Below are 12903 nucleotides of genomic sequence, written 5' to 3'. Positions count from 1 at the left end.
TGTCTGGATAGGGACTTGAACCCACAGCCTCCTGACACAGAAGTGGTAGCAAGAATGTTACCACTGAGCCATTATTGAAGAGCTCAACCCAATGAGGAAGGAAGCATTGCTGGACCTTGCTCTGGGGAATGAAGTGGGTCAAGTGGACCAAGTGACAGTAGAGGAATACTTAGGGAACAGTGATCATAGTGTCATAAGATTAGCTGTAAAAAAGGACAAGGAGCAATCCAAAGTAAAATACTTAATTGGAGGAGGCCAATCTCAATGTGTAGAGAACAGACCTGTCTTGGGTAAACCGGAATGAAAGATTGGCCAGAAAAACTATAACAGAAGACTGGCATTTCATTATATATGTGCATATTTACAGCGGCTGGCAGTGTTTCCAAAAGGACAAACATCTTTACATTTCCTATTTTGCCACAACCAGCTAATAAAAGGAAGGTCTTTGTCTTAGGTTTCATTTAAAAATTGCAGCACAATTTGAGCCTCACTTAGCCCGTCAAGTATTTCATGAACTGAAAAGCAACAAAACTCATCCAACCATTCTAAATAGATTGAAGTAATAACCCTCAAGCTCCAAATTATCTGCTATTGTGATTGAACTTCAGGGCTGCCTACTGCAGTACAGCATTACATTCAAGTTTCCAATAAACCTCATGGGGAGAATTTTCCAGTCAGCGAGGGGGGGTGTCCCAACATTACCACGCATCATGTAGATTTTCAGTTCAGCGTCCGCCGAACTGTCAAAGGCCTATTGAGGCCTGTTTAAAACTTATTAAATCAATTAAATGAGCTGCCCGTTCAAATTTAAGGTTGGCTGGTAGGCGATGAGCCCAGGCAGCTTTTGCATTTTTCATGGAACCTTATCCACAGGCGGGATGAGGTTTCCTGAAGTATTTATAAATTAAATAAACTTTTAAATTTATTTCCTTGACATGTCCCAGCTCATGTGACACTGTCACATGAGGGGACACATCTTAAAATATTTTCAATTCTTTATTTAAATGTTTGAACCTTAAACAAATCTCCCTGAGGCACAGAGGCCGGACTCAGGGAATCCCCTTCCACCCGCACAGGGAGCGCTCAGCGCTTCCAGGCAAGGGTCATGCTGAGCGGGCCTTACTTGGCCACCAACTGCCACCGGCCTTTCTCACCACCAGACTAACATCACCCTTACCAGCAAACTCCTGCTACCATTTCCTGATCACCAAATTCACTTCTACCATCACCCTCACCATCAGACTCGCTGTTACCACTGTTCTCACCATCAGGTGCCAACAGACCCATTTTCTTTCATTCCCATTTTCGTTCTTCTCTGTTTCCAGTTTCAACAATTTCTTCAATTGGATTTTCTAATCCTGTGTCATACCATATATACACCACCCCAATAAACATCTAAAGCTGGTCTTCCCAAACTGTGGGCCTTGATACCACTGGTGAGATTTTGGATTTGTGAGTTGCGAGGCAGCAATGGCTGCCATGGAACTTGGACTGGTTTCTAACAGCTGCCAGGGCCCTTTAAATCATCACACTTTTTTTCTATTGGTGGGCCTGGTCTAACAGAGCCCTGCTGTCTGAGGCCTGATTGCTGCTGCAGGAAGAAAGCCTGTGAAAACGTAGGTGTTCTCTTTTTTTGGAGAAACTCTGCCTTGCCCTCAAACACCCCCACAATGCTAAATTCCTGTTCCCCTACCACTGCCCAGTCAAGGACCAAAGCCCCCCCTTGAACCCCCTCAGCAACTGGAGCACCCCCCCATCCACCTCAGGAACTGAAGCCTTCAGTCTGTCAGCTACCCCCAGCCCACAGCGCCCCTCCACCTCCTCCACTGCCCATCACCCGCTCCACAGCTCTCATACCCACCAAATTGTCACTCTGGTGTCACATGATGCGTGAGGCATTAAAATGGGGTCACACTGGGAAAATGTTTGGGAAGCACTGATCTAGAGAGAGGGAGGTGGAATGAATGAAAACAGAAATGGATGATAATGGAAGAGAGGGAAATATATGGCAAAGAAAGAGGTGGAATGGATGCAGTAAATGAAAGGATTGGATAGCAATGAAGGAGAATGAAGAACAAGGAAGAATGGCAACCAAGGGGAAATGAACTTAGTGAAGGGGAGGAGGAGACAGGATGCAACAAGAAAGAGAAGTGAATAGCAATGAAGAGGAAGATATGGATAACAATGAAAGAAGAGAATGAGTGACAATGCAGGGGACAGGAAAGGAGAAAATTATGGTGCTGGGGAGGGGAAAATGGATGGCAATAAAGGAGTGGAAATAATTGAGCAAAGAGCAAAATGGATAGTAATGAAAAAAGATAAATTGAAGTACAGTGGAGGTGTACTTGGAGGCAGGGGCAGGAAAGATACAACCTCACTTAATGTTGTAATGTTAAGTTATGTGTTTGGGAGGAAGGAGATAAGTACAGGCTGAATATTCGGTGGCAGGTTAGCACTTTAATTTTGTTCTGGACTTCTCCAAATTCTCTGAACACATCACCTCCCAAATTTGTGCCCATCTTTCCTCCAGACAGGATTCTGCCCCTGCCATGGTACAGAAATGTGTCTTATCAAAGTCCAAATGACGTGCTTTGTGACAGTGACAAAAGTAAATGTTCCCTCCTCATCCTTCTCGACCTGTCTGCAGTCCTTGACATGGCTGAAAACAATATGCTCCTCCAATGCCTCTCCACTGCTGCCCAGCTGGGTGAGGCTGTACTCTCCTGGTTCCATTCTTATCTATTCGTACATATTATTCATATTATTCAGGGTATAACTTTCAATGGCTTCTATTCCCTTTCACACTGTGTCTCAGCTCATCTTCTCCTGAAACCCTCATTGATGCCTTTGTTACCTCTAAGACTTGACTATTTCAATGCAGTACTGGCTGGCCTCCCACATTCTACCTTCCATAAACTTGAGCCCATCCAAAACTCTGCTGCCCATGTCTTAACTTGCACCAAGTCCTATTCACCTGTCCCAACTGTGCTTACTGACCTACATTGACTTCTGGTCAAGCAACACCTCAATTTTAACTTCCCATCCTTGTTTTCAAATCCCTCCATGGCCTTGCCTCTCCCTATTTCTGAAATCTCCTCCAGCCCCATAATAACCCCCTCCCCCAAGATATGTGTGCTGACTTAACCCTGAGCTCTTGAGCACCCCCGATTTCAATTGCTCTGCTACAGAGCATCGTCGCATCATTACCCCCCCCGCCATTATCCACCTACACAGAAACTCTCACATTAGTGCGTATTGCTCACAAGTAGATTCAGTGTCAGAACCTGATGAACACAGCACAGACTAGCCTGAAATCTGACAGGGGCTGTGATAGCCAAGGCCACCGGCAGTTGGAGGACTTTGGGAGGCCAGGCCAATGTTGACTGATAAGCCTCTGGAGTTGTCAGCAACTCAACACCTACTGGAGCAGCAGTAAGGGAACATCCAGCAGAGCTGCCTGAGACTATACACACCCTTACGCAGACAATGGAGGAGTCCATCCATGTCACGAATGCTGCTGTGTCTCAGCAGTGTGGACTCTTGGCTTCCTTCATCAAGAGGTTGGTGACCCTCATGGAGATCGAGCCTGATCCTGCAGACCATTCAGTGGATTCTGGAGATGCATGCATGCATGTGTACTATCATCTTGGCCATGAGCTCTATGCAGCTGTGGTAAAGCGAGAGTGACAAGGCACCTGGAGCCTCCGCCAGGTGTTTGTCCTTCTCAGGTGAGCCCAGGGGAAAGAGGGGAAGTGGGTGGAATTTTGCCTTGGAAGGGAGGAGGAGCGACTGACTTCTGCATCTGGGGGATCCTGTCAAGGTACTCCTGATGTTAACAGTTGCTTCTCAGCCTCTCTGAAAGTGACCCTGGTGCCTCAGGTAGCTGTGACGACAGAAGAGGGTCCTGAACCTTTGCAAGAGCCCTCAGCATCCTAGGGCCCTCCATGCCTCAAGCAGCCAGAGAACAACCACCAAGGTCAGCCCAGGCCATGGGGCATGAAGGTCAGCAGGCTGCCTCCGCCATGACTAGCAGTGCAGCAGGCACCTACCTGCTGGTTCGCAGGTGAATAGAGAGTCAAGATATAAAGTCTTGTGTTTCTTGTTTCAGTAGATAAAAGATTAATGTAGCGATGTTGCATCTCCTTCCATTTCTTGCTGTTGGGACTTGAGTTATACCTTGGCTTCCCCAGGAGTTGATTAGGAGGGACTATGCCCTGCTCAGTCAACATTTCATCCTTTCCTCTGTGCAACTGCATGCAGGGCGATGGAATAATAATCGAAGGAGCCAACAGCAGTGCTTCAGAAAGGTAAGGCTTCATTGGATGGATCCAACAGGTGGTAAGACCATGTGAAACATCTGTATCTTAGCACCTCCCGAGCCTCCCTTGCAGATATCTCGCTCTGCCATGCCTTTTTACGCTCCCTGGGGTTCTTCATTATTCATCACCTGATCAGGAGCCTCCTCTACATCTTCATCATTGGAGGAGGCATTCAGGCCCCTGAGATCCTCATTATTCAATGCCTCTCCACCCCACCCCACCCCCAACAACTCCAGGTTGTGAAGTGTATAACAAACCAGCAGGATACGCAAAACCCTCTCTAGGACATACGGGCACACTGAAAGGCTCTATCAGGTCAATCTGGGCACCTGAATGACATCTTAAGAAGGTTATAGCCTGCTCACTGGTCACTCAGGTTGCCTCATGGCATGTGTTACACCTCTCCTCTGCATCCGTGTGTGGCTTCCTCACAGGCACCAGTAATCATCCCCTCAGTGGATAGCACTTATCACGCAGTATCTGTTCCTGAAAGCACATTGAGGCAGGGAGGGGAGAAAGGCTGTGGGACCTGGGACTGCCTAAGTACGTAGGCATCATAGCCACTTCCCTGGAACCGTACACACAACTGAAGGATCCGTCTGAGGTGGTCACAGACCATTTGGACTTTGAGCGAATAGAAGCCCTTCTGTAGATAATGGCTGCTGACTGGTCTGTGGGAGCCTAAATGACTGCATGCATACAGTCAATCACACTCTGCAACTGAGGGATCCCAGCTTTAGCCCCGAAACCAATAGTTCTCTCAGCTTGAATGTCTGCATCAGGGCGGAAATTCACTGGCCCTCTTGAGCAGGGCATCAAGGTATTGGTCACAAACTTGATACATTGATGAGCTGCAGGCATCAAGATCCCAGACATGTCTCCAGTGGATCCCTGGAAAGATCCAGAGGCATGAAAGTTCAGCACCACAGCTCAGTTCACCATGAAGCATGGCACACAGATCAATGATGGGTTCCTGGAGAGGTGCAGGCTTTGAAGACACTGCCACTTGGATATTTGAAAGTAGCTGAACCTCTGACATTATGCTCTCTCTGGAAGTTGACCTCTTCCATGTTCAGGAGGCTGGTCACATGTCTCTCTGCACCCTTCCCCTGTGTCCCCACCCTTTGGCAGGACCCACTTGTTGGTCCTGAGTTTACTGATGCCCATAGCCTATGGCTGGACCTCTCTCCCATTCTCCTGCCTCTTCTCCTCACTGGGGTCACAAAGCATAGGTGAATGAGGTCCATGGAATGAGGCACCTCTCTCATTTTCCAAGGCTTCTAATTTACCCTCTTTCTTGTGCTCAAGTGCCAATGCCCAGATCAGACTCTGGAAGCATCTCCCCACAGTGCTGGCCTCCTTTACCGTCTGCTGTTTTTGTGCGCCAGTGTCCCCGATGCTCCTTCTCCCTGGCACACCATGGCAGTTCTCACAATGGCTGCCAGGTAAAGCCAGCACTAATGAGGCTCTAAAGCCCTGTTGTTCCCATGCATCATACAACTCCACTCAATTGGTCAATTAATTGCTTAAATTAACTTCTCACCACATCCATGTGCAACCTCCTCCCACCATATCGCTGCCATCGTAAAAATCTAGAAACAAAACAAAGATGTCTTCAGTCCTGATATATTGCACTCTCCTATCTCCGAGCCAGTTCCCAAAGAGCCTGGAAAATTCCAGCCAATTATTCAGCCTGCCCACCATTTCCTTATCGTCACTGACAATACCATCATTATGAGTTTTCAAGGAGCCTACTTTGCTTTTCTCTATCTGTTTTCCTATTGTAATCATAAAAGTTTTTTTTGTTGACTTTGATATTCCTGGCAAGCTTCTCTTCCTGCTCTCTTGTTGTTACTCTTACTGTCTACTCTGTTACCCTCTGCTGCTTTTTGTACTTCCCGTTCACAGGATCTATGCCTTTTTTGCATTTTTTAAAACTTTTTCTTTTAGTTTTACATTGTCTGGTACTTATTTAATTACCCATGCCTGTATTTTCTGGAAAGTAGAACTCTTGCCCTTAGGGGTACAAACTGATTCTGAATCACATTAAATTTTTGAACACCTCCCAATGATTTTCTTCTACCCATTTACAAATTTTCCCAGTTTACTGTGAGTTTTCTCATCCCTGGTATGCCCAGTGAAGGCACATCCTATTCATAACTTCAAACATGGACATGTTAATATGAAAGCTTCCAGAACTGTCTTTTATTTTTTTAATGGACTCTTTCAAGGTGGCTAAGATGGCTACCAAGGATCAGGTGATTGTTACATATTCAACACAGACTATATCAAACTTCCAGAAAGTTCCTAATTGAATCACCCTGGGTGGGGTCCTCCTCCTTGAATGGACAAACTCAAATGAAATCCCTCTGTCGAATTCAGATCTGCCATTGTTTGTGGTTTACTCCAAACTCAAAATCAATGGACTTCCAGACAAGTTTCCAGAACACCAATTAATGACAGTATGTGTGAATAGCCATCATCTATTTCATTTTATAGCAACGGCTTTTAGCTTTAAACCATTCAGTGTATAATAGAAGTTGATCGTGTGACTAAAATTGGCTTCTGATATCAAAATCCTTTATCATCTCAAGAATAAGAGAGAAACAGAAGTCAGCAAAGAACACCACTTCAAAATATCAGCTGCAGACCAAGGCAGTAACACCAATGCCTTTTTAAGCTTGGAGGCTACCACATCTTAAAAAGTCTCCTATGGAAACTGCAAGTGGCTACCTTTGTAGGTAAACTGCTGATCATTCATCTCTTTGGGGAAATCTTGCAACAACTCTGGTATATGAATTTTTCTCCAGTTTAAAATAGATTAAGCTAAGGAAAGTTAAGAGTTCTGGTTTTTATTTAAAGTGCATAAATAATTAATTTTTTTTTACTGTATTTAACTTAAAGTAAGGGTTTTTTTTTCAACTAGAAGCAGCTCAGTCCCGTGTTATGTACTTAATTGGCCCACCCACGTAAAATGGCGGCAAGGCCCGCTTCTCCGGTGGGGATCGGCTCCCCACCTGCCAGAGATTGGGTCAGGCACACCCGCCTGACAGGCAGGAAATTCTGCCCAAAGGGAACCCTGGATGTTGAGAGATATACAGGATTGGATAAAGAGAAAAGGGGAGGCTTATGGTAGATACCGAGGGCTCAAAACAACAGAAACCCTAGAGGAGTATAGAATGTGTAGAGGGGAACTTAAAAAGGAAATTAGGAGAGCAAAAAGGGGGCATGAAAAAACATTGGCAGGTAAAAAAAAGGAAAATCCGAAGTTATTTTACAATTACATTAAGAGTAAGAGGATAACTAGGGAAAGAGTAGGGACCATTAAGGACCGTTGTGGTAATTTGTCTGTGGAGCCGGAAGACGTAAGTAAGGTTCTAAATGAATACTTTGTGTTGGTGTTCACAATTGAGAGGGACGATGTGGGTATGGAAATCGGGCAGAAGGACTGTGATATAATTCAAGAAATTAGCATAGAAAGGAGGAGGTTCTAAGTGGTCAGGCAGGCTTAAAAGTAGATAAATCTCCAGGCCCGGATGAAATGTACCCCAGGCTGATGAGTGAGGCAAGGGAGGAGATAGCAGGGGTGCTGGAAATAATTTTCAATACCTCTCTGGCCACAGGGGAGGTGCCAGAGGACTGGAGGACAGCCAATGCGGTACCGTTATTCAAGAAGGGAGGAAGGGATAAACCAGGGAGCTACAGGCCAGTTAGTCTAACCTCAGTGGCAGGGAAACTATTGGAAGCAATTCTTGAGGGACAGAATTAACCTACACTTGGAGAGGCAGGGATTAACCAAGGACAGTCAGCATGGTGTTATTAAGGGGAGGTCATGTCTGACCAAATTGATTGAATTTTTCGAAGATGTGACCAGGTGCATAGATGAGGGCAATGCATTTGACGTAGTCTACTTGGACTTCAGCAAGGCTTTTGATAAGGTCCTGCATGGGAGACTGACAATGAAGGTAAGAACCCATGGGATCCAAGGCAATTTGGCAAATTGGATCTAGAATTGGCTGAGTTGCAGGAAGCAGAGGATGATGGTTGAGGGGTATTGTTGTGACTGGATGCCTGTGTCCGGTAGGGTTCCACAGGGATCGGTGTTGGGTCCCTTGCTGTTTGTGGTGTATGCAAATGATTTAGACTTGAATGTAGGAGGGTTGATCAGTAAGTTCGGGAATGACATGAAAATTGGTGGGGTGGTAAATAGTGAGGAGGATAGCCTTAGGTTACAGGAGGATATAGACGGGTTAGTCAGATGGGCTGATCAGTGGCAAATGGAATTTAATCTGGATAAGTGTGAGGTGATGCACTTGGACAGGACAGACAAGGCACGGGAATACTTGATGAATGTTAAGACCCTGGGAAGTACCAAGGATCAGAGGGACCTTGGCATACATGAAATACATGAAGTTAAGGTAGCGGGACAGGTAGATAAGGTGGTTAAGAAGGCTTTTGGGATATTTGCCTTTATTAGCCAAGGCCATAGAATATAAGAGCAGGGAGATTATGCTGGAGCTGGTTAGGCCACAGCTAGAGTATTGTGTGCAGTTCTGGAATCTTCTTTATAGGAAGGATGTGATTGAACTAGAGAGGGTGCAGAGGAGATTTACCAGGATGTTGCCTTAGCTGGAGAGTTTTAGTTATGAGGAGAGTTTGGATAGACGAGGATTATTTTCCTTGGAGCAGAGGAGATTGAGGGGGGACATGATTGAAGTGTATAAAATAATGAGGGGCGTAGTTAGGGTAGACAGGAAGGAACTTTTCCCCTTGGTGGAGGGATCAATAACCAGGGGGCATAGATTTAAGGTAAGGGGCAGGAGATTTAGAAGGGATGTGAGGAAGAATTTTTTCACCCAAAGGGTGGTGGGAATCTAGAACTCACTGCCTGAAAGGGTGGTAGTGGCAGAAACCCTCATAACATTTAAGAAGTATTTGGATGTGCACTTGCGATGCCATGGCATACAAGGCTATAGGCCTAGTGCTGGAAAATGGGATTAGAATAGTTAGATACTTGTTTGACCAGAGCAGACTCGATGGGCCGAAGGGCCTTTTTCTGTGCTGTAATCCTCAATGATTCCACGACCATATGACTCCAGCTATCGTAGCTACCTAAACTACCCTTTTGGAATGAAAAAGCCACCTTCAACGAGCCCACAATGACTGTTTTTCCTATGTAGACAAAGCACATGAACCATTGTTTTGTTTACAACTTGTAAAAGTGCAATAATCTCTTGAACTGTATCTTCCTTATGTGTGTGTGAGCTTGAATGAGGTAGCTTTTTAGACTTTCCAGGTGAATTCCACATGAATAAGTGATCATTTTTATTTAAACCCACAAAAGCTTGCTACTGTTATTTAAATTGATCACATACACATAGGGGCTAAGAAATGCACACATCTCCCTTTTCAAAAAAAACACACTGATCTGGACAGTAAGGGATAGAGTATAATGATTCTTTCCCAACCTTGTCCATAGCTTCCCATTGAAGTCAACCTTACTTTAAAGGAAACATCATTTGTTTTCCAAATATTATTGTGGGATACTGAAGCAGGTATATGGGGATTGTGTGTATATATGTTTGTGTATATGTATGTGTGAGTGAAATGGCAGGCAGGTTTATGGGGACTGTGTGTATGTATGTTTATATGTGTGTGTGTGTGTGTGTGTGAAACTGCAGGCAGTCAGACTGGAAGGTTTGAACCATCACAAGGGGTTAGGTGTAAAACAGGCATTTGAAATGGAAATGGGTAAATAGGATGAAGTCTCAGCAGATACAATGTGAATGGAATTTGAATTTTTAGGTAAGTTGAGAGGTCATTTCATTTTCAAAGGGACATGGTGTTTACAACTGGCAAGATAAATAAGGCCAAGTTATTAAGTTTATTTTTCCCAATAATAACAGCATGAAAGGTTTTTATATTCTGAGAAAATTAACTTCCAAAGCAAGGGTGAAACAATAGGATTTACAGATCAAAAGGGAGAAAATATAATTAAAGAAAGATGGAAAGCTGCATGAGGAGTGGCTGTGTAAGATCTTGAAAGGTGCTCTGTGACAAACAGACCAATGGAAAAGCCTCTGGCCACATTGGAGACGTTTGCTGTTCCAGTAATCAAGGTTGTGTTAAAAACCTTGGGAGCTCCATTTTTGAGTGAGAGGGAGAAAGAAGCTGTGAAATACCTCCCTAACAGCAACAGTCAGTGTTCATGGTAATATTGAGGATATTTATCGATTAAGAATCTATTTGGACTGTTGCCTGAAAGGGGTGTATAGTTGGGAGTCTAGTTAAGTAGAAATCTTGCGAGAACTATTAAAAAACTAAATGTAAATGTGTAAGTGTAACCTTGTGTGTTTAAATTTTCTTTTCTTTTTTTAATAAATGTTTCAATTTAATCTTTAAAATCTCTAAAGGTGTTAGTGGACTCATTATTTCTTAATTCAGTGCACAAGCCTTTTCGTAATAAATACAAATTGCAAAATCATTGTGATAGCGTGGCCAAGTTCCCCTTTGGGATTTGGTCAGCCTGGCAAATATCGCCTGGCAAATATCTCCTGCCATATAATAACAAAACTGGGGGCTCTTTATGTGATTTTAAAAACTCCTTGATTGGCTTGGAGTTGGTGAATTTTAAGGCTATGAGTGCGAGACGAACATTGAACTCAGCAGTAGGTGTTAAGGAATTTTAAAGTGGTTGGACTGAAATTATGCCTTTAACAATGGCCAATACTTTTCTGGGAGTGGAAAATGTACCACTGATCAGATTACAAAAAGTAACTAAGCAAAATAACTGGCCACAAGAAATCTGGACCTTGCTTTCACAGTCTAGGTTTGTAGGTAGAGCTCATGAGGTATATGCATCACTGTCACTGTGGATTGCGATGCAGTAAAAACAGCTATTCTCTGTGCAATTGAGTCAGTTCCTGAGGCATACAGGCAGGAATTTGGGATTGTAAGGAAACAGCCTGGACAGATTTATGTTGAGTTTGAAAGAGTAAAACAAAGTAATTTTGACCAGTGGTATGGGCATTAAAGGTAGAGACAACATATGTAGCTCTTAGAGAGTAATACTTCTGGAAGAATTCAAAGATTTACTTCCTTCAGTAGTTAGAACTCAGGTGGAAGCAGAGGATATGCTTAAAAAGTACTTTGACAGGGAAGATAACCAGAAGGAGGTATTAGTGGTGGTAGTTAAGGAGAAAGAGGTAGAAATGAAGGATTCTGAAATTGACTTTCCACTAATTAAACTGGACAATGAGGGGGTCCTTGAAAATTTAAATGTAATATTGAGTCACCTTCCAGACAAGTGTCAAAGTGTTTTGGAGAAGCTATTGCAGTCACACAAAGCTATTTGTAGGAATAAGTTGGGGAAAACAAATTTAGCTATGCATGATGTAGATGTGGGAGATTTAGTTTCATTAAGGCAACACCCTTATAGATTAAATAATCCAGCAAAGATATCACAAGTACAGAAAGAAATTGAATTCATACTTCAAAATGACATCATAGAGTTTTGTTGCAGTAACAGGAATTTACCTATTGTGATGGTGCTGAAACCAAATGGAACATCTGTGTGTCAATTATCGAAAAGTAAATGCAGTGACAAAAGTGAATTCATATCCTATTCCGTCGTTGGAAGATTGTATTGAGAAAGTGGGACAATCAGAGTTTATCACGAAGATTGAGTGCTGCGAGGATATTAGGAAGAGCAAAAGAGAGGCTTTTATAACGCCAGATGGACTACGTCAGTTTAAAGTTATGCCAATTGGTATGAAGAATGTGCCAGCAACATTTCAAAGACTGACAAAGTAATTGCTCAAGTTCTGTCGAAGGGTCATGAGGACTTGAAACGTCAACTCTTTTCTTCTCCGCCGATGCTGCCAGACCTGCTGAGTTTTTCCAGGTAATTCTATTTTTGTTAAAGTAATTGTGGGACTGGGCAATTGGCTCTTTATATTGGCAACTTGACAGTTTTCAGTCAGATGTGGGAGAAACACTTACAATGTCTGAAAGAACTGTTTGATTGACTGCAAGAAGCTAATCTGGCTAAGAGTGAATTTCCAAAAATGCAAGTTGCATATTTAGGTCATACGGGGCATGGTTAGATGGCCCCAAAAGATATGAGCGTAAAAGCCATCATGAATTTCCCAATGCCTACAACAAAACAGGAAGTTTTAAGATTTCTGGGAGTGAGTGGGTTTTATTAAAAGTCTGTACCAAATTTTAGCAGTGCTGTTGCTCCATTGTCTGAACTACTAAGGCATAACACGAAATTTCAATGGACACAGAAATGTCAGAATGCATTTGTCAGTTTAAAAACTATGTTGACTACTACACCAGTTTTGGCAGCAGCTAATTATGCGAAGCATAAGTTGACAATTGATACAAGTGACTTGGGTATTGGTGCTGTGTTGTTACAAGATGATAAAACAGGAGTTGAAAAGCAGGTAGGATATTTTCACTGAAGTTGAACATACATCAGAAAAAATACTCAGCCATTGAAAAAGAGCCTCTGGGCCTGGTGTTAGCAATGGAACATTTTGTGGTTTATGTTGCAAACAATTCTTCAGAAACTCATCAGATG

The sequence above is a fragment of the Carcharodon carcharias genome, chromosome 1, assembly GCF_017639515.1.
Source record: "Carcharodon carcharias isolate sCarCar2 chromosome 1, sCarCar2.pri, whole genome shotgun sequence".
NCBI lineage: Eukaryota > Metazoa > Chordata > Chondrichthyes > Lamniformes > Lamnidae > Carcharodon > Carcharodon carcharias.
The sequence above is the reverse complement of the archived record's forward strand: the minus strand, read 5'-3'. Positions refer to the sequence as shown.